Raw genomic sequence first — 20659 nt, forward strand, 5'->3', positions numbered from 1 at the left:
TGTTTGGAGGAGACCAGACAGTAATACAGACTGGAGGCAGTCTTTGATACACAGATAAGAACGCTGACACCACTCTCATATGTGTGTGTTAAGTATGAAGCCACAGAGCCTGCAGGCAATTAGCTTAGCCTAGCATAAAAATTGGTTGTTGTGTGGGACTTAATTATACCTGCTGGCTACATCCAGAGTGGATAACCACTTGATTCCTGCCAAAGGGCTCCTCTATCCAGGTCAAAGGGTAGGAATCTTTGCATGTCTTGGCATTAAACTGCATACACTCAGAGTGAGAAGTATTTCTTTTTCTGAGCTCATTACAAATGGTGCTGCAAAGGGGCTGCCCATCTCCTATTTCACTGGCTAATATGAGCTTGCACAGTCGTAAAATCACGCATAACTGGAATGTGACATTCAGTTATAAGTGTGCACTCCATGCTATTGGTGCCACTTCCTACTATAATCAGTGCTGTTGAGAATAAGTTAAGGAGGTAATTTGCAGTTGGATCTGATTCTGATGAGACTGTGACTACCTTTGCAGGCTCAGCTGGCTCAAAGGATCATAACAGTGGAATCAGCAGGAATGTAATGGCCAAAACTGGTGCGTTTGCATTCTGAAGTTTCGATATGATGACACTAAAGGATTCTCTCCATCCTGGTTTGACCTGTACAGGTAGAGAATAATCATGTTTCCCAAATGCACTACAAGTACTTGTGTCTTTTGTCACTGCAAAACTATAGAGCCAGGTGGAAGAAGTACAAGTTACAACCCTACGGGCAGATGTCAGCTTCTTCAAGACAAAGACCACCAGGAGACTCAGTATCAACAACACCAACAGAAACAGGGCATCTCCTCCTATCAGGTTATACATTCCTATCAACCCTAGCCACAGATTGTGGCTGTTCATGTTCAGTTTACAGGGACTGCATCTGCTCTCTTTACATTTCTATTTGGTCAATTGCTGACAGCGTAACACTAAATCAAACAACCCTCTAAAACAAAGACCAAGTCTACAATAAATTAGCATGTCTGCAACAAAATTAATGGCAGTCAAATGCTGTATTTGTGCATTTTTTGTCTTGCAGCTCATGGAATGAGAGTGGTATGCCTCCTCTATCTTCAGTGTGGATTACTGTTTGCTGTACCAAAGCCTTCATATAAAATCTGACACTATACTGGCATCCCTCCACACAATGACTGCATATATCCTGCCAAGTGCACCAAATGTAGCAAATGCAGATATATTCTACAACAAAATACAGCAACGTTTACTGCAGGCTCACTTCAAAAAAAGAAGCTTAGACATTTAGTTATGGAAGAATTTGTATTCATCCTCATCTCAGGCAGGAATTGTGTCATTTTGGGAATGTTTTTGTCCCTTAATCAACAATATTAGCAGAATTTAAAACAAGACTTAAAGTCTAGAGCTATGCTAGCACTCTGTGTGGCTGTCCTTAGGCACAGCGGTGCTTTGAGCTACCATTAGCATGCTAAAATGCTGACAATGACAATGCTAACATGCTGATGTTTAGCACGTATTATGCTTGCCGGCTGTACATCTTATGGTGTTTTCACACCAACCTTGTTTGGTCCAGACCTTTGTATTTTTCAGTTTGTTCTGAGCCAAAATAGCAGGTGTGAACAAAAATTTGGCCCAACCAAAAGAGGTGGTCTCAGTCCAGATCTAGAACCATGGTTTGGTTTGTTTGTATTGTGAAAACACTTTTTGGAAGGTTTGGACTTTTGGACCAAGTACAAGAAGTTGAGGCAGACTCGTCACCCATTAAACAATGGAAGAAGAAAAATAATCGGAAGAGAGGTTCAATGACAAAATCAAACATCAACTTATGTTCATTTTTGAGAGGATTAGTTGAAGTGACAACACGCCAATGTCTGACATATACCCATCTACTAACCAATCTAAGTAAAGTATAGGGTGACCCACCACGTGTAGGTGATAACAAAGTAGTCACGCAAAGTTCTTTGGTTCACAAAAAATTGCAATGTGAAACCAAGACAAACTGGATCACATACAATTCATTAGCTCTGAAGGAAAGTGGCCATAAACTTAAGAACTGGGCAAATTAAAACTTTTACCCAATTATGGTGAAACGTTACATGCTCACTGAAGTTATTTGAATTCATCATGTTGGAGGCATGGATGTCTATACCACATTTCATGGAAGTTCATTCACGATTTGTGGAGACATTTTACTCAAACTGTAAGAGAAAATGTCAGGGCATTAACAGAATCACTAGGATTCATCATTTTCAAACCATCAGTGTACCCTGGCAATCATCCCTATAGTTGTTGAGATACTTCTGTCTGAACCAAAGTGGGGGACTGGTTCATTAACATGTACTCACACTGCTATGGCTAAATATACCTTCCACAAGTTACAACAGTTGTGTGTTTGGTCATCTGTAAAAAGTCCCTGGATGTACTGACGCACCTGTAGCAGAGTACTGTGTATTAAATTAAGTGTTGCCATAGTCACCACCACACAAACAAAACTGAAAAAACAGTACAGTGATTTCTGCTAACTTAAGTGCCTGTATGCTCACTATGTTTAGATTTAGTTGTGTTTTTTTTTGTTGTTTGTTTGATTTTTTGGCCATTATGAATTATCCAAATCAAGTTCATCTGTAAAAAAAAAAAAAGTTAACAACAGAGGAAGCAAGTGACAGAGAATGACAGAGAGGAAGAGAAAAGAGCTCATGTGAACCAGTCTTGCCACTTCAGGGGCGTAACGCTGGTGCTGCTTTAGTGAGAACCGTCGGCACTGCCCGTCTCTCAGCCGCCTCCACCCGTCTTTCACCATACCCCTTCCTACTTCCCCCACCTCTCTTCCTCTCCCTCTCTCTTTCTCTCGCTCGTTCTTTCTCCGTCTCTCCATCCCCTCCCTCTCTTCCAGCCGGCCCCACCACAAGGCCCCACCCACAGCATGAGAAGACAGGGAGAGGAATATGATCTAACCACACTCCCAGAGATATTACCTCAGCAGCCACCCCCACCCCCTACACACACACATGCACACACAAACATACACTCCTACCTCCCCTCTGTCATACCCAAACCCATGCTCTCCACTCCCCCTCCCCTCACCCCTCCGAGCGCTCCCTTCCCTCGCTCCCCCTGATCTCCTCCTCGTCCTCCACTCCCTACAACACTGCTGCCAGGCCGTAATGTTTTTCTTAGCCTCTCCTACACAGTTTTCACACAGTTTCCCTCTCCCTCAACATACAGCAACATCCCACACACCCTGGGCCCAGCTGACCCACTGAGAGAGGAGGTGGGAGAGCTTTTGGGTGGGCAATAACGCCATCACTGAGGGACAGGCAGTGTGACTGTTTCACTAAAAAGACAACTGCAGAAAGAAAAATTAATCAGCAGGAAGTGTGAACATGATTCCATGCTCGTCCTCTTTGCTTTCAATGAATAAAAAAAAAAAGTGGGCTTTCACTAAGCATCTTTTCCAGGTTTCGATCCTTCATCTGGCCCACATTTTTGCTCTGCTTTTATTGCATGCTGTGTTTGCAGCAGTCTCATTGAGGCCGAGATGATGTGGGGTTGACAGGATGTGGTGTAGGATTCATTCCTCTCCGCAGAGAGAGAGAGAGACAGCTTTAAAGGTTAAGGTGTCTGTTATCAACAGGTCTCAATATCTGCCATCCGTCTGTTGTGGTTTTCTCAGTAGGGGCCTTAAACAGAAACAGCATCCATCTGTGGGCCTCAGCAGATATGCTCCCCTGGTGTAGATGTGACAACAACTCTTGAGAATGAGAGTGAAGGAGAAAGTTGATAGCTACAACTCGGCTGTCTACCCATTGTCTCATGTAAAATAATAGAGTTAGTTTAACTCATCCCACATATATCATCACTTTTAATATGACAAAACAACTTCTTGTCACACATATGCAAAACCAAAAGAAAAACACCAATCATAATCATAATCATTTTACACCCACACACTTTCAGGAAATGAGCTTATGTGTCAGATTTAAGAGAAATTTTGCGCAAATAGCAGACTAAAGAAAATAAATGCTACAAGACTCAAGTTTAATCTGATAAAGGGTCATCTCCCAGGTTGTCTTTAAACCTGCAGTTTAACAACACTGACATAGGTCAATGTGGTCGACTTGTTGGCAAACAGCTGCTTCCATCCAGCAGCTGAGGACCAACATCATAATTTATTTGTGATGGGTTTCTGGGCAGTATTCACTTTTTATATTTTAGCTCAGTTTTGGTCTCTACCAATCCCTGAGGGAAATATGTTTCTTGCTAAATGTTCCACTACACTCTCTAGCTGGTTGCTAACTGTGTTTGTCTGCTGTTTGGTGCTGGGCAACTAGTGGAGAGTGTGTTTTTAGAGCTATTTCCCTGAAACAGCTGTCTGCTGCGGCTGAGAACGATGCTATGAGAGCGGTGAGAGTGAACCGAACAATGAGCTGAATCTCTCTATAAAGCTGTGTTGGGTAGGGGAACTGCAGATTCAAGTGATAATACTCTGTAGGTGCATCACTATCATTTGATAGATTGTACTTATAAAAATTACAGCTGCTAAAGTAACTAGCCAATTTAAATGTTTTGTATGCAAACAGCTAACTCAGTCTGCATCATTGTGTTTAAACAAGGTCAGTTCTCTGCAGCCATACTAGCAGCTCTATTTGGCACATGTTGATGTTTTAAATTTTGGCTTGATGGTAGCACTAGATGAGTTATTGCACCTGAGGGACATTTGCATCAAATTTCATGGCAATCCAAGCTATTCATAAAGCTGCACTGCCAGCATGGCTAAAAATTCAATCCTGCTTTTATCACACAAAATATTGTATGGCTACAGTACAAAATGAAATTATTTTTCTATATCTAAGGCACAAATCTGATTTTCTTCCTCCAGACTAACCTACTTAATAACGGATATCAACTGGGCTCATAAAGAATCAGTCAGAACTTTCTTTTTCTTTTCAGCTCTCTAAAAAATATGTTTCTGCACAGAAGCATAATGGATAAAAACATGTTGTAGAATATTTTCATATTATGCAGCATACAGTGATGGCTTCTCAGAGGTCAGATTCCACCTCGTAGCTGTCTAATTAACCATTGGCCCAAAACTACAACCAAGAGAGGCTGTATTAAAAATGTTTTATTTAGATTCCAAAAAATTTGATGTTTTGCTCTCTAAATAAAAGTGCACGGTGTTGACCTTAGATCCACAGAGCAGCCAATTTGGGCGGCTGATTTTATTAACTCAGATGAGGTATTTTCAAAGAATTGGGAGCATACCAAACAGAAAAATAAACTTGTCATGTCTTGAATATAAATGACATTTTTTCATGAATTCTCTGCATTTCCCAAAACTGTTCATCACATTATTTGGATTATTTTAATGTGTTTTGAACATTTTTGGTAATTATGATAGGGTGTTTCCTTATAGTCATAGATTCTTACAATACTAAAAGTGTACATACTGTAGGCCAACCTCAGGTCACACGGGAAAGAAACAAAAACAGAGAAAGACAGACAGAGAGTGAAAGACAGATGCAGCACTCCTTCATGATTACTTGTTTACTGTTTTCCAAATTGAGCCAGTCACATGCAGGACAATATAAAAGTATATTCCGTGAATGATAATAATCCCCCAGGTCTATCAATATCCACATAATCATTATGGCCAGCAGAGAGGAGAGGGCGCTGGTCAGTAGAGGATTGTGGGTTTTGCAGTTCAGAGCAGCTAAAATAGCCATGCCACTGGTGGGGCATGTGACTACAGGGACCAGCAAAGCTCGAGAGCGTCCTGGCAGGGTTGATGAAACCACACGCTGACACAAATGACTGGCCTCGATGCCTTTCATCTCAACAGGGAATCAGAGGCCCTTGTCAGAAACAAGCAGGCAGTTATAGGCCACAAAAGCACAAGTTACGAGTGTCAAGCCATGCTAGTGAGAGGGAAAAACACACACCACTGAAAGGACAGGAAATGTTTTATTTAAACATCTTCATGGTTGTTTGATTGAGGAAGATACTTGACTTTTATTTGACAATACAGTCCTTCATTTTATTGTCTGTCAAACAGAAGTCCACATATGAAAATGTTATCATTCTAGATTTATACTCTTCCAAATTATAATTATCTGAATTAGAAATTTTATAGGAATATTTTACCATTTTGGGAAATATGCTTATATGCTCATATCTGTGTGCTAGAAATGAGCTTGCTTGAAATATGGAGTAAAAATTACTCAATGGCCCCTGTGAGTATTATACATATAAAGATATACACATATACAGTACTGATGCATTAATGGGTAGGTGGAATTTGACTGTTGCAGTAAATGTAAACAAAAATAGATGCATAGTATAAAGTGCAATATTTCCCAGTAGTGGAACAGTAAAAAGTACTAAGTAGCATGAAATGGAAATATTGGACTGGACTTACGATAAAAGCTTCAAAATCATTTTGATGGTACACTGACTTATAGTAAGGAGAATGGCGCCCCTATCATTTCGTCTCCGCACCCCTGCATAAAGTGCATAACGCTTTACAGCTTTACGCTTTACTGCGTCAGATACAGAGGAAGCTAGCTCAATAACTTCCTGTCATTTATCAATACCTTTGATGAATTTTGTGTTTGTTACCTGAGTGATTGATCGGCTTTGTTTTCTGTCATGAGCTGTTAGCTTCTAGGGGTACATTGCCCCCAATCCCTGTAACCGCTCTGACTTTTTAATTTAATGTGCTAGTGTCTGTAATTACCACTTGTGGCTACAGAGGCTGCTGTTGCCACTTCTCAGCTGAGATTACATAGTGTTGTTCTTTATGCTAAGCTAAGATAACCACCTGTTCATCATAGTTTTGTATTGAACATACAGACATGACAGTGGTATCAATCTCAGCTAATCTTGCTCTGTGAACACACAGTTACAGGTAAGTGGAGTATGGAGAGCATTTTTTATCATATAAATACATTTTATGTTATTTTTATTATGTTTTAGAGTGTTTACTTATTGTCATTCCTGCTCCATTCTCTTCTTTTTACTTTAATCACAAATGTAGTTTTTAACTCAAATCTTATAATATTTTCTCTGCCTCTTATTTTTTTTTCCCCCATTTCAGTTTTCTCTGACAGTGTGTGGACACTGTATGTGAGGCATGTCATGTCTTTCACCATGGAGTCAATGTTTATTGTGTGACTGGTTTAAGTGCTGAATAAAACAGGACTAACAATTGATAAAGAGGCTATTGTGTGTGTGCGACATGGGAACGTTGTTTGACTTACACGTAGTGGTTCAGTAGTGTGCACACCTGCAGGTGTTTTGTGCTTCTGTGTACGAGCATGTGCTTTTGCATGTGTATGCTGCCTTGTGCTGGAGCCCCCTCACTGGGCGGCAACAGGGCTGAGGTAACATCACACGCTTTCTTTTTTTTTCTTCTTTTTTTGTGATAATATATATAGCTGGAAGTAAAAAGCTCTCATAACTACTGTGGTTTTTAGTGTTGCCAGGTCAACCTGCCCACTCTACACTCAACAGCACTGGGATGGGATGGGTTGAGCAGGGGAAGAGGTGAGAGAGGAGAAGTGGGAATGATAGAAAGAATTTGGGGGAGGGGAAAATGATGGCATGCAGGTGGTTGGAGGGAGAGAGAGGGAGAGGACGGGCTAGAGGTGGGGATGAACTAAGTGGAGAAAAGAGAGGTTGAAAAAGAGTAGAAACTGATGCATTAAGGAGATTACGACGATGAAGGACAGACAGCGGATGATGAAGGCCAGTGTGAAATGGACGATAATGAACATTTTCAGTTCTATATTGGCTCCTTTTGCTCTTTAACCCCAGCATTTCTCCCTGCACTGTAGCTGTCAGACAGCGCTGTCCTGGCATACCCTCTATCCACTTATTTTACATGAGATAAAAAGTGTGCCTGTGTGCATGCAGTCATGCATGTCACTGTGCGTGTGTGTGCATGCGTGTGTGTGTGTGTTTGCACTGCCCCGGCCTGCCAGCTGCCAGTGTGTAGCACTCAATCCAGCAAAGGCGAAGCCTAATTACAGACGCACGGCTACAGATTTAGCCGGCATGCTAACCATAACGGAGGAGGCAGCAGGGAGGGGATCGCTTGGAAAAGTCACGGCTGGACGGGAGCTTCACAAGAGCGGACCACAGGGACAAGGGAGGGGGGGTACTCTATTTCAGGATCTGCTGCTCTCATTATTTATCATAGTAGAAGTCTCAACAAGAAGAGGGAACCTACAGTTGACTACATGCATCAGCGAAAACAGGCAAAAGCTGAGCAAACCCCCCATCCCGCCCTCGCCCACCCAAATCATGCTTGTTGCCATTTACAAATTGTTCAAAACATCAAACAAAATGATCACACAGCTGCATCTTCCACATTTTTATGCACCAACTTTGGCATAACTGCAGTTATAACGCCCTTGTCTCCAACAATGTAACATCCAGTATGAGCAGGGTGACACAGAAAGCATACTACTCATTACAGGGATAGATTCTTCTCGTGTCTAGCATATACGAAGTGAGATGGAAAGTTTTCCAGGTTGTCAAGCTAAAACTCTGCGTGCAAGTGTGTATGTGTGTGCAAGTGGGCATGTATGTATGTGAACGAGTGTGTGTGTGTGTGTGTGCGTGTGTGTGTGTGTGTGTGACGGACAGTTTGTGAGACCAGGGAGGGTTGGCAGTTAAACTCTGAGCTCACCCACGACTCTACCACTTCCACCCACAGTGTCCTCTATACAGCTGCTCTCACTGAGCCAAACTCACACTTCATCCTCATCCCTCTCTCTTTTTCTCTCCGTGTTTCTCTCTATCGTTCTCTCCTTCCCTCATCCATCCACCCATCCATCCATCTAGTCTCTTCTTGATTTACTCCCTTCTCTGTCTAATCTTTCCTTCTCCTTTCCTCCATCTGTCTCTCTTTTTCTCAGTTGTTACCCTCTACCCACCTCTTTCAGTGTGTTCATTTTTATGCAATCCCTTACCATTGGCAAGTCTTTTGCTTACTATTTCAAACTTTTGGACTTTAACACTGCCTACCCCTGTGCACGGTCTTTGCGTAGGAAGAATTATTTCACATATGGATGAAGCAACAGTGTGAAGGTAGGGCAGTCCACTTCAACGTGTCAGTTTTTACTGACATGATCTGAGGATTGAGAGAGATCACAAAACTGGGAGGGAGAACGGTAAGGTAATGTGTGCAGACACATGCACCTATTACTTTACGGTACAGCAGAGGTTTGGTCGCAGTTATATTCAAACGCCATCATCTTGATTGTTACACAAAAGTTACAGTATGTTGAGGACAAGAATAATATTTCATATTTAGTGTTCACTGTTTTAACACTTCTTGTGTTCATTCAATTACTGTATAAATAATCCATCAGCCATTTGTACTAAAAAATGACTCAGCAGTGAAAAGAAAAAGTCATCGACAAGAACACAGGCGTTGACTCACAAAACAACAGCTCATACTCAAAACCAACTCAGTGTTTGTCCTCTGTTTATCAGGGATTAGTTAACCCCATATCGCACAGTATCATCATTATCAGTCTCTCAATGACGAAAAATGGAACTTGCTCTTACAGTTGTGTACATTTCTCCAAAACTCCCCGAACTCCATCTGCTGACACAGCTTCAGCCCTTCCCATCAGCTTTATAATAAACGTCCACAAAGTAGCGGCTGTCCTCCTGAAGCTGCCAAACAAAATTGACAAAATTGGCTCTTTTTTGGATATGGCAAGAACAATTGTGGTGATAGTGGTGGGTGCCAATTTTGTTGTGCGCCCTTAAAGCAATTTTCATCATTTAAAAATAGGCTTCACTCCCCTTCAACCTGCACACACACACACACAGGTACACACTCTCACATGCACAAATGCAGGCAAGGTCGATTAAAGGTTTACATGACGTCTAATGGTTCTGTGCTTTTCACTCAGCGAACTGGAAAATTTTGTTCTACTAGCAAGTGCACAAGGGTCTGGCACATCTGAAAAAAGGACAGAACCGCACTGTGGACATTTGCTTGTCTAAAAAATACACGTTGCATGTTTTCTATCCAGAATTTTGAAATGCAGAGTAAATGTTGATTTCAATAAACTGACTTATATATCTTTCACACCAACCTGCCTGTCAGAGCATATACTTTGTGTTGCATACTCTGCTGTACTACCTCATACAGAAAAATATGTGTACGTCACAGTAATGGATAGTAGTAGTAGTAGTAGTAGTACATCCAATCTAAAAATACTTCATAAGTTAAATTACAGCATCCTTAAGTAGAATTACAGTAGCATTATCAGCTAAATATATATGTGCATATATATATATATGTATATATATGTATAACTCATTAGTTTCAGTTATACTTAATATATATAACTGAAACCAATAAGTTGCAGATAATGAGGATAAGTCTTAACCTCAAACCTTACCTTGAAAAGCAACGCCTACCACTGGTTTGAGCTCTGCCATGTCAGCAGTGCAGTATGGGAAATGAGGAGTGGGTGGGTGTGTGACCTGACGACCTACCAGCAACTCGCTCAGGGCCCAGCCGCGCACCATCAACATCTTCCTGCACTCAGCTCCAGCTCAATCGATTGCCCTCATTTTCACATGTACAGAAGGAAAACCAACTGTTTTACAGTTGTGTTGCAAGACGTGTGTGAACTGGGGGAGGTGGAAAGGAAACTGCATCGCAGATGGTTGTTGTGTTTCTTGAATGCTCAACAGTTTACTCACCTTCTGGGCTTGTTATCAGTTCTACACGGTAGTTTTATGAGAGAGAGGGGACATGAGCTTATGGTTCATAAAAGTATATTACATTTAACCTTATGGTTAACATGATTGAGAGCAAATGTCTGCATTTAAATCATGCAGTATTTTGTAATTTTTTTCACCCTAGTGGGCTTCACATTACAATGATCTGTGCATTTATGTATTGTATGTGAATGCCAGCCCAGTTTGGCATACTAATCTTTACATTTGTTGCATTTGCTTGCTTGCACCCAGACAAAGCAGTGCAAGGTGAAACCTCAACTGTGCACCAGGGTTATGCTGAAACCCCCAAAGAGGTTAACAAAATGATCAGACAGCCAGCTTTCACTGGCTTCAAGGTCACATGCACGCAATAGACAAGAGACTAAGGAAACACCTTGAACAGGTCATCAGTCCATCAGAGGTCTCAAACGAGCGCGTTGGACCGAGATGCCTGAAGATGTCAGCCCACGATCACAGACGTCATGGGCTGACAGTCAGGTAGCTTGGCAGTTGGACAGATGGTACTGGTATTTCACTCTTGCTAATCACAAAACTCACACTCAGCAGGGGTGGCTCAGTGTTTACAGAGATGATCCTTCAACCAGATCAAACGAGTTCAAGAAGTCTCAGTGGTGCAGTTTTGTAACTGAGCCTGACCTTAGACTACAGTATACCTGGAGCATGGTAAGAAAACAATACATTTCCCATAGCCTAAATAATGTACAGTGTATTGTTATAACACCCTGAGTTTGGGATGAGCCAATATTTAGACCATGCACCATCTGTGAAACTCAATTTTTGCTATCTAAGATTTCTGTGAGCTGGCAGATGTTCGACCCAGAGGTGACTAGAACTTTGGCTTGATTCATGTATAAGAAACGTTCAAAAATGTCACCCATGAGTCACTGACTGATGAGTTTTAGCAGGTGCACAGTTTTTCCCAAACTAATTTGGCTCAAGGAAAAAAAAAAAAGTCACTTTTGACAAACATGATTAAATCCATCTCTGAAGGAAAGCAGTGTTGTTGTAAAAGCTGTAATTCATGTAAATTAAAATGCAATTCACTGTATACAATTTGAATTAAAAGGTTCAGATCCAGTGTTTAGATTCACCTACACCCTTGCGAAGGTGGAAAATGATGTAGTACATTTGTTCATCTGCATTACCTAAGTACAATTTTAATTTCAAAAGTAGATATTTTATTTTATTGTAGGGAAATATTTCACTCCATTTTTGTAATAGCTTTAGCTACTAATTGCTTTTCAGAAGCTTATTTTGTATTTGTCACTTAGACAAAAAAGATACAGTGATATATTTCCCACAGTGTTAAAAATACCCACTCTGAACTGTGGTCTGTGAACATCTTCACACTTTGTAGGCATCTCAGAGTGAAATCAGTACTTCCCCTATAGAAACCGAGGTTGGGCCTTGTTCATATCAGACGTCAGCACTTTGAATAACAAACTAAAAAACAGAGGAGTCTGTGCTCTTTTCATGACTGTGACCTCAGACAGCTCTGATGATGTTGTTATCACAATGGACTAAACAAAACTGGAGCTGAATCAGTGTTCTTTGATTTCTTGATACGGTCCTTCCTCTAATTAGGGATCAAGACAGAAGAGTAGACAATGACACATTTTCTGTCCTGTGTTTTCTGGTGTCAAGATCTTTTTACTGCACATTTGTTGTATTAGACTGAGTCAGTTTTAGATAGATTTACCTAAAAATGGCAATTGTTTGTGTAATTTAAGAGGGAGCATTAATAAAGCAAATAATGTTAATAACTTTAATAGGTATTCCAGTCACTCCTATTCCAGTGATTCCAGTTAGTAGTGTAGTTTCATAAAGTTGAGGAACTCATGAGACAGATTTAAAAAACATTGATATTCTGTTAAAAATCTGATGTCTCAAGTCTAATCCAGGACTATTTTCTCAGACTTTATCATATTATTTTCTCAGAATGTTCAGCCCAACATCGCAGATGACATTATACGCCTGAGTTGTGGTTGTGATGAGTAAACTGTGTAAAATTGCATTGGTGAGCCCACTGAAGATGTAAACTGCTCACAAATATATTTTTTTCATATTTTTAAGACGTAAAGAAAAATCCTAAAACAGCTGGGCACTGTAACATTACTCAGGCGGGAGGCAATATTTTATTTGTTGGGGACTACTTACAGCGGTGGATTGATATACATTTAGTGATCTCAGTATTTCTCAGCAGCAGGTTGGTGTGTGTGGGTTTGACTTGAAATAAACTACAGTGCCCGTGTTCGTGGTCATGAAGGAAAATGTCACCCATTGTAATGGTGTGGTACGTTGGTGTGTTTTTAATGGTCTAATCAGTTTTTTGGGACAAAACTGAGGACTGTGACAGAGAGGAATGAGCTATGTAAGACTTTGGGTACACAGGCAATACTTTAGCAAGATCAATTAATTGTTGGTTTTGGTGTTTTCATGGGGTTTCCTGACAATAAGAAGGAGTGTCATTACAAAAAGTAGGTCCTCTGTAATGGATGGTTAATAAAGAAAAAAATCGAGTGAGGTGAGGGTGAATAGAGGAGATGATTGAAGCATAATATGAGAAAAACTGGTGTATAATGTATGGAAGAGTTCGAATTAGACTTTTGTATGTGTGTTCTTATGTGAGGAGAATGAAGAGCAGGAAGGAAGGAGGGCAGGAAGGGGTATCATGGGAAAGAGCTGTGGCCAGTGAGTAGACCACAGTTGATGGGCTGCTCTTTGTGTCTTGGGGTGTAATGCCAGGGGTGAATAACGAACTGGAGTCAAGAAAACAAATAAATGGGGAAACTGAGGCTGGCATGTGCACCTCTGCCATAATAAAGACAATGTCATATTTACTAGGACAACTGAGGCTGCTGTATTTACTGTTGTTACTATCAGTATTGGGGAGGTGTTGTGATTTGAAACAATGAGCTGAAATACAAGTGGAGGCACCCCAAGGACACTGGCCATGTTTGACAGATAGTGTGAAGTAAGGGAGAGATGGAGCTTGGAGACTGAGTGGTAGTGAGAGCTACCATGATGAGGAAAAGGAGGGGGCAGTGGTAGGAAGTACTAACTAAGTACAGTCACTCAAGTACTGTAGTAAGTATAATTTTGAGGTGCGCTTTACCTACTCTTTACTTGGGTATTTCCATTTTATGTTACTGTATATTTATACTTTTTGTACCATTACATTAACTCAACAGCTATTACTGCTGTTACTGGAAACTTTGTCTAGTAAGATACTAAAAAATATATGATCAAATGATAAAATATGATGGATTATTATAGATTTAAACTTTACAATAAGATATAAAGTATTCAAAAAGATTTAGTTTACACAGTATGGGATCAATAGTCATAACCTGGTAATTCAACATAGTATGGATGCTGCTCATATACAAAATATTTAACTTAGACATTTAGTTGCCAGGGAGAAGTTTGGAGCATTTTTTCTCTTTCTTCTGCTATTCAGTGTACAATGTATTTGAAAGTTTACACTTAAACATCAGTACTACTAAGAGTCCTGTATTAAAAATGAAAATACAGAAGCATTATTATTTTTAATACAGGACTTCTAATAATTGAATATTTATTTATCAAAGAATTTATTCTGAGAAAAGTTATTGGTTTTCATTATTTGTATGGGTTAATTACTTACCATAACTCACCATGCAGATGTGAGTTATATGTTTTTGCTTTCTCTGACAAATGTCACACAGTAGGTAGTGTCAAGAAAAGATGACGTCTTCCTGTCATCTACCCACTCAGTCAGTATAGGTGACAGGTGGGAGATTTCTCCTCAGCCGGTCAATGATTACACTGAAATCAAAGAGCAGAACAATGGTGTCATACTGTAAGGCCACACAGTCTGTAGGAATTCTGTCTTATAGTGCTGGTTCCCACTGAGATACATAGCATTTAAAAGGTGGAAAGAATTATGCCTAAAAGTAAGTGTTAGTTTCAGCAAGTCTTCCAACCTGAACAGCCATATAGGTCGTTTTCCTACCCTCAGATATGTCCCATGGCAGTGTAATAGCAGCAGGTATATCAGACCTTTGTCGTCGTCGTAGTAATAAACACACAGGGTTGTGGAATTGTTAGTTTGGTTAGGTTTAGGCACAAAAATACTTGGTTAGATTTAGGAAAAGAGTGTGGTTTGCACCCAAATACCAATGTTGCATGCAGTTAAGATTATGAAAAGGTCACAGATAAAAGAAACAACCTTGACTATCAGTTTCATATGGGAAATAAGCAGCAGTGTCCTGAGTTAGAGTCCTGTGTGCTGTTGACTCATCTCAACATTCTCCTAATGCCGACTTTGTCGCTAGATACTACGTCACCTAACTTCCTCCTTTGCTCTCGTCATAAATACTATGGCCACTAGAGGTCTCCTAACAACAAATCGTAACTATGGGTCAGGACAAGCTGCTTTCACAAATGACCGATGAGCCTATTTTTACAGGAGGACAGTCTGGCTAGTTTATAGTAAACAGATTGAGTACATTTTAATGATTAGATTCTATCTGTATCTTAAATATTATACCAATTTTGTCCATACACTTTACTGGTGAACACATTTCCTCTTTGCCCGCTCTGGTCATTGCTGCTGTATTGTGAGGTGCGAATAGGCTCCAATCATCTTACTTCCTTGGGCATCAGCCTCTGGCCGACGGCACTAAAGGCCACGCTGGGACCACCAGAATCCTTCCTGGGCCTCTCACCATCCCATTAAATACCACAAACACACCGACACTCACAAATGCGCACTCACACACACATACAAACAACTTCATACATGCATACATTTTGTGATAGCATACTACTGGGACAAGATTTTGAATTTAGTCTTTTTGCTGTTTTCTTTTTTTTTTAATGTCATAGTCATTTTTGGTTTGTTTATGCTAATTTTGTTGATATTTTGTTTTCAGTTTTTTTTTTTTTTTCTCTTAGCACACGGTTAATCGTTTATACTCCTTATTTTCACTATGTAGCATTTTGGTCTTTTTTTTAGACGTGTGAGTTATGAATATTGAACAGCAGTAACAGGAAAAGGGAAAATAAAAGTAAGGAGCAGTACAAAGCATATACTGGAAATTGTATGGCAATCAATTACTCATTACATATATATGGTGTATATGTTATGCATATGTGTAGAAATGACCTGAACCTGAACCTGAACTTGGGTGGTGGGTTGCTATCCTATGTAATGCCTCACAGCCTGACACTTTTCATACATAATATTAAAATCATACATAATATTGAATACCATATAGTTGTGCAATCAGCTGCATGATAGAAGCTGTGGAGGAAAATGTAGAGCTTTATCTGTATTGCATTGATCAAAAATACCAATTCTATTAATCTGACGAACAGCGTTGATTGTGAGCAGTTCATTTCCAGGGGGAAGACACTGTGAGCTTCATCGGGAGAAAGATGTTTCAGTGTTTGGAGATGTTAGTCTCCTGGACTCAAAGAATCTGCTGTATTCACTGAAGCCCTGCATTCATAAATACTGTAATACTGTACTGGGCTCAGACTGTTCATCTCCACAGTATTAACTGCGCATTTAAATGCATGACAGCCCTCCTCACCAGAATCGTCCGTGTTGGTGATGAAATCATGAGGCACACTAAGTGTTGAACAAACAGAATACAGAGACAAAGTCTGACAGGTATTATGTGTTCTATCCTGCACAAGCTGCTGAAGCTTTCATCATTAAGTCCGACAACCATCTGCAGATTCTGTTTGCAGTTTTTTTCATTTTCAGTGAAGATCAGTAGAGTTCCCAGTCTGAGTTTTGCTACCTGTTGCTTTTTTCTAGATGAAAAGAAAACTGCCTAAGTTTCTGGGTCAGTTTCTTTGTGTAGGCTATGTAAGGCCATCGTGAGGTGAGCCTTTCCACCTCATGTCTGAGTCACACACTGATGGCAAAGATGAGAGGGATGTGTAGCCTATAAGATGACCCCTTTAGATTAGAAAACATCTAGTATGCATTGTGTGTTTGTGAGAGTGTGATTATATGTGCTCTTTGTTGATTTCTTGATTTTGTTGTTGTTTGATCCCCCATTTTTTGCATTTTAAAGTTAAAATTGAATTGAATTGAATTGAAATTTTTGCTAAGAATTCAGCATGTACATCCTTAGTGTTTGTCTTTGACTTGTGTATTTATTTGAAAACTGTACTTACAAAAAAGAAAAAAAGAAAAGATCTTTTTATCTTTACCTTTCAAGCATGATAGCACCCCCCACATTAGTGCTCTCCAGGGAGCGTGAGTTTTTGTTTCCAACTGACCACGTTGCTATGATTTTATTGGTGCAATATTAGTGTTTGTGAGCATTTAAACTATTATACCCTAACAGTCATTTAAGCAGCTGGGGGTCGATGTTTGAAATGAGTCAATACAATATTTATCATAGAGATTGCTGAGGTTGCAAGACTGTTTTTTTTTTTTTTTAATTTCCGTGTGTTACTGTCACCACATCTGAAACCATGAAGACAGACCCCACTGTTCTATGATGTGTGATGAACATGACTCAGCCAGAGTTGAAAAAACATGACAGCCAGTTACCCTTGCAAGCTAGACTTGTGCCCACCCACAAATATGTTCAAGAAACTATTTAATGCAAATATATGCACAACAGATGCAGTCAGATCACTTTAGAAGAAGTCAAATTCAATTTTACTTTAATTGTACTTTTGACTTCAGTGTACTTTGATAACATACATTGTCTGTGAACATTTTACTGTTCAGCATCAACATTCTGTATTTATGACTTGCCAAATACATATACTAACAACGTGTCCTCATTACATTAATAGAAAACATAATTTTGTTTCCTACAAAACGTATTTGCTGTTGCAGTTTAGTTGTATAGAAATATAATTTCTAGGAGACAGGGTTGTGTTGTGGCTGTGGGACATTTCATTGGTTGCCATGGTGTGGTGGAACTAAGATCTGATCAGGGTTATCGCCATGGTGACGCATAAGACCTTGTTCTTTGTGTCCTCGAGGAAGAAACTTCACAGCAGGCAACCAATATGTGTGTGCAGGTGTATCCAAGTGTGTGCGCAGCAGCCAGTATATTCACACACTCTGACCAGTTTCCCATTGCTCTTTCCATGTCCTCATCCCTCCACCCCGCTGTCCACCCCTCCCCTTCCGATGCCTTTCCTGCCTGCCTGAGAGCAGAGGCACGGCCTGGTGGCGTTGACCTCACCCTTAGACCCCCAGGAGACACTGACCATTACCGCGCTTCCGGCTGTCTCACAGCCCAGCCAGTTATCCCTGCTCGGACTAAAATAGCATCAGCCACTCACCCTCACATCCTCTGCCTATTAGCAGTCACATATGCCCTTACCACTGTCCCTGTCATTGTTTTATAGGAGGACTGGTTGTAGAGTGTTAATGGTACAGCACTGGCTTCACAAAAAAGCTTTCAGTAAAAACCAAACAGGAAAAGGAAAGACAGAGGTGTGATGGAACTGAATTTTCTCAGGGTAAGCACATTGATTCTCTCATACAGTATAATGCTGATCATATGGGTTTATTTTTCTTTCATTTTGTATCTATTTCCATAAACCAACTCATATAATTGTTTCCAGTAGGAGATTCTACTGAAATAACACAGTGAAGAATATAAGGTTTACCCAGTGGTGGAAGAAGTACTCAGATCCTTTACTTAACATAGAAGTACATTACAGCAAAATGTATCAAAGATTGTGCAGGAATATCATCTGGGTGATATATTATTCTATATGACAATATGGATGTTTTAGAATGTATTGTTCCAGCTACAACAGTAAAATGTTGCTTACTGCTGTAGCTGGCACCAGGCAGGTGCAGATATTTTCATTTACTTTATAAACACTAGTTCCTTTGAGATGAATAATGGAAACCACCAATTTAATCTTTAGCAGTATGTTGTATTTTATAAGGTTATCATATATATTTTAATGTAAAATATTAAAATTACTATATTTCCCCCTGACATGTGGTGAGGCAGAAGAACAAAGTAGCAAAAAGTAATGGAAAAACTCAAGTGCAAGCTCCTCAAAACTGAACTTAATTACAGCACTAGAATAAATGTACTTTAAACCACTGTGTTGAACATATGGGTAATGATGCACACCTGTGTGCAAACCTCTGACATCTTCAGCACTGTGGACCTCTGAGTTTGACATACCTGGAGAGCAGAATGATGTTATGAAGTGACATGGGAAAGAAAAGGGAGGAGGGGACATGAGAAGCCGATTTCTATTTGTCTCCCAGGATATGATGATAGTGTAAAACATTCCCATGGTCTGTCAGGCCTGGTGCCCAAACTAAACAAGAATCAATCTCTGTAACTGGAAAAGAAATAGTAATTCAGGTGTTGGGGCATCTAGTGGGCTCCAGCCAACAGGAAGCACGTTTAAAATACAGTCCAAGAGAAACAAAGTAGTTGGTACATGTTGAGAAGAGATAAAAATCTTTGGCGTCAAGAAGCGGATGCGCTGACATCGTGTCTAGGTAGTCTTTTGGGGCCAGAGGCACATGAGTATGTGCGTGATTTGCAACCACAGTTTCAACCGGTTTGTCCCCAGACGTGCATTCTTAGCACAGAGTGACAAAAACACACCTGGTTCAGAGAGACCAGCGTCCTTGAAAAGCTGGTTGTTGTGTGGAAGATTATGGAGCTGAAGGTGGGTAAAGATACGACAATATGAGCCTGACAGGGAGGAGCGGTGTCCAGAATTTCATTATCAATTCACCTTGTAAGACAGGAGGATTTAGCAGGGAAGCAGCACAGGTTCACCCACAGATGCACTACAGTCAGCCTGCTGTGACAGTTGATTGTGCAAATGTGAGTAAAATGTAATAAAGACAGTGGTGTAAAAACTGTTTAGATCCTTTACCCAAGTAAAAGTGATAACACAATAATGTAAAAATATTCAGTTACAAGTCAGAGTGCTGCATTTGAAATTCTACTTGAGTAAAGCACAGATGTTTTATCAGCAAAATGTTATTTGATTAACAAATTAAAAGTTGTTTTTCTACTCTGTCAGTGAGTTATTACAGTATTGTTAGTTTATCATATTGTTAATATTGATGCATCAGTGTAGAAGCAGCATTTTACTGTTGTTGCTGGTTGAGGATGTAATCACACAAGCTAATTTTCATTGTTTAATATACATTTAGTTGCTTGATTCATGTGGTTGTGATAGGAAAGTAGAGAAAACAAAGTTCTGCAACACAAACTTATGTTAATTTCTTAAACTCTTCTTTAATCTGTAATAATGGAGAATTTTACCCCATTTAATTTAAAAGTTAAATAAGTTAAAGTTATATGGGATAACTCTTTTTGGTAACTGCAAAAACCTCATTGATATCTGAAACACAACAAGGGACCCCACCTAAGGATTCCTTTTTTGCAATAGAAAAAGATCAAGGGGCACTGGTTTCAATAGTGTGTTGTAGTTTATAAGCTCTAGAAATAAATGCTAAAATAAAAGCTGTATATCTAATTCATTGTGGTTTAGTATCAAGAGAATAAAGGTCAAACTGTTAAAGTGTGAAAAATAGCACACGTACACATACACACACACACACACACAGTATCACGTACTGAATTACACCATGATACTTTGCTCCACATATAGAATGCACGCAGGAAATGACGGTGCTTGTAAAAATGCTTCTTGAGCGATATTCAAACAGAGACTGCTAAAGATGAGTACGGAGGAGCGGTATTTTAAATCATTAAATTTTAGGACCGAAAATTGATATGGTTCTAACCCCTTGCCGTTTTATGGCTGTTATGTTTCCAGTGGCAAAACAGCAGTTTATTTTAGAGCAAACAAAACAAGAACCTAGTAGTTAGAACGAGCAGAGCGATCCCACAAGA

The sequence above is a fragment of the Lates calcarifer genome, linkage group LG9 (assembly GCF_001640805.2).
Source record: "Lates calcarifer isolate ASB-BC8 linkage group LG9, TLL_Latcal_v3, whole genome shotgun sequence".
Taxonomy (NCBI): domain Eukaryota; kingdom Metazoa; phylum Chordata; class Actinopteri; family Centropomidae; genus Lates; species Lates calcarifer.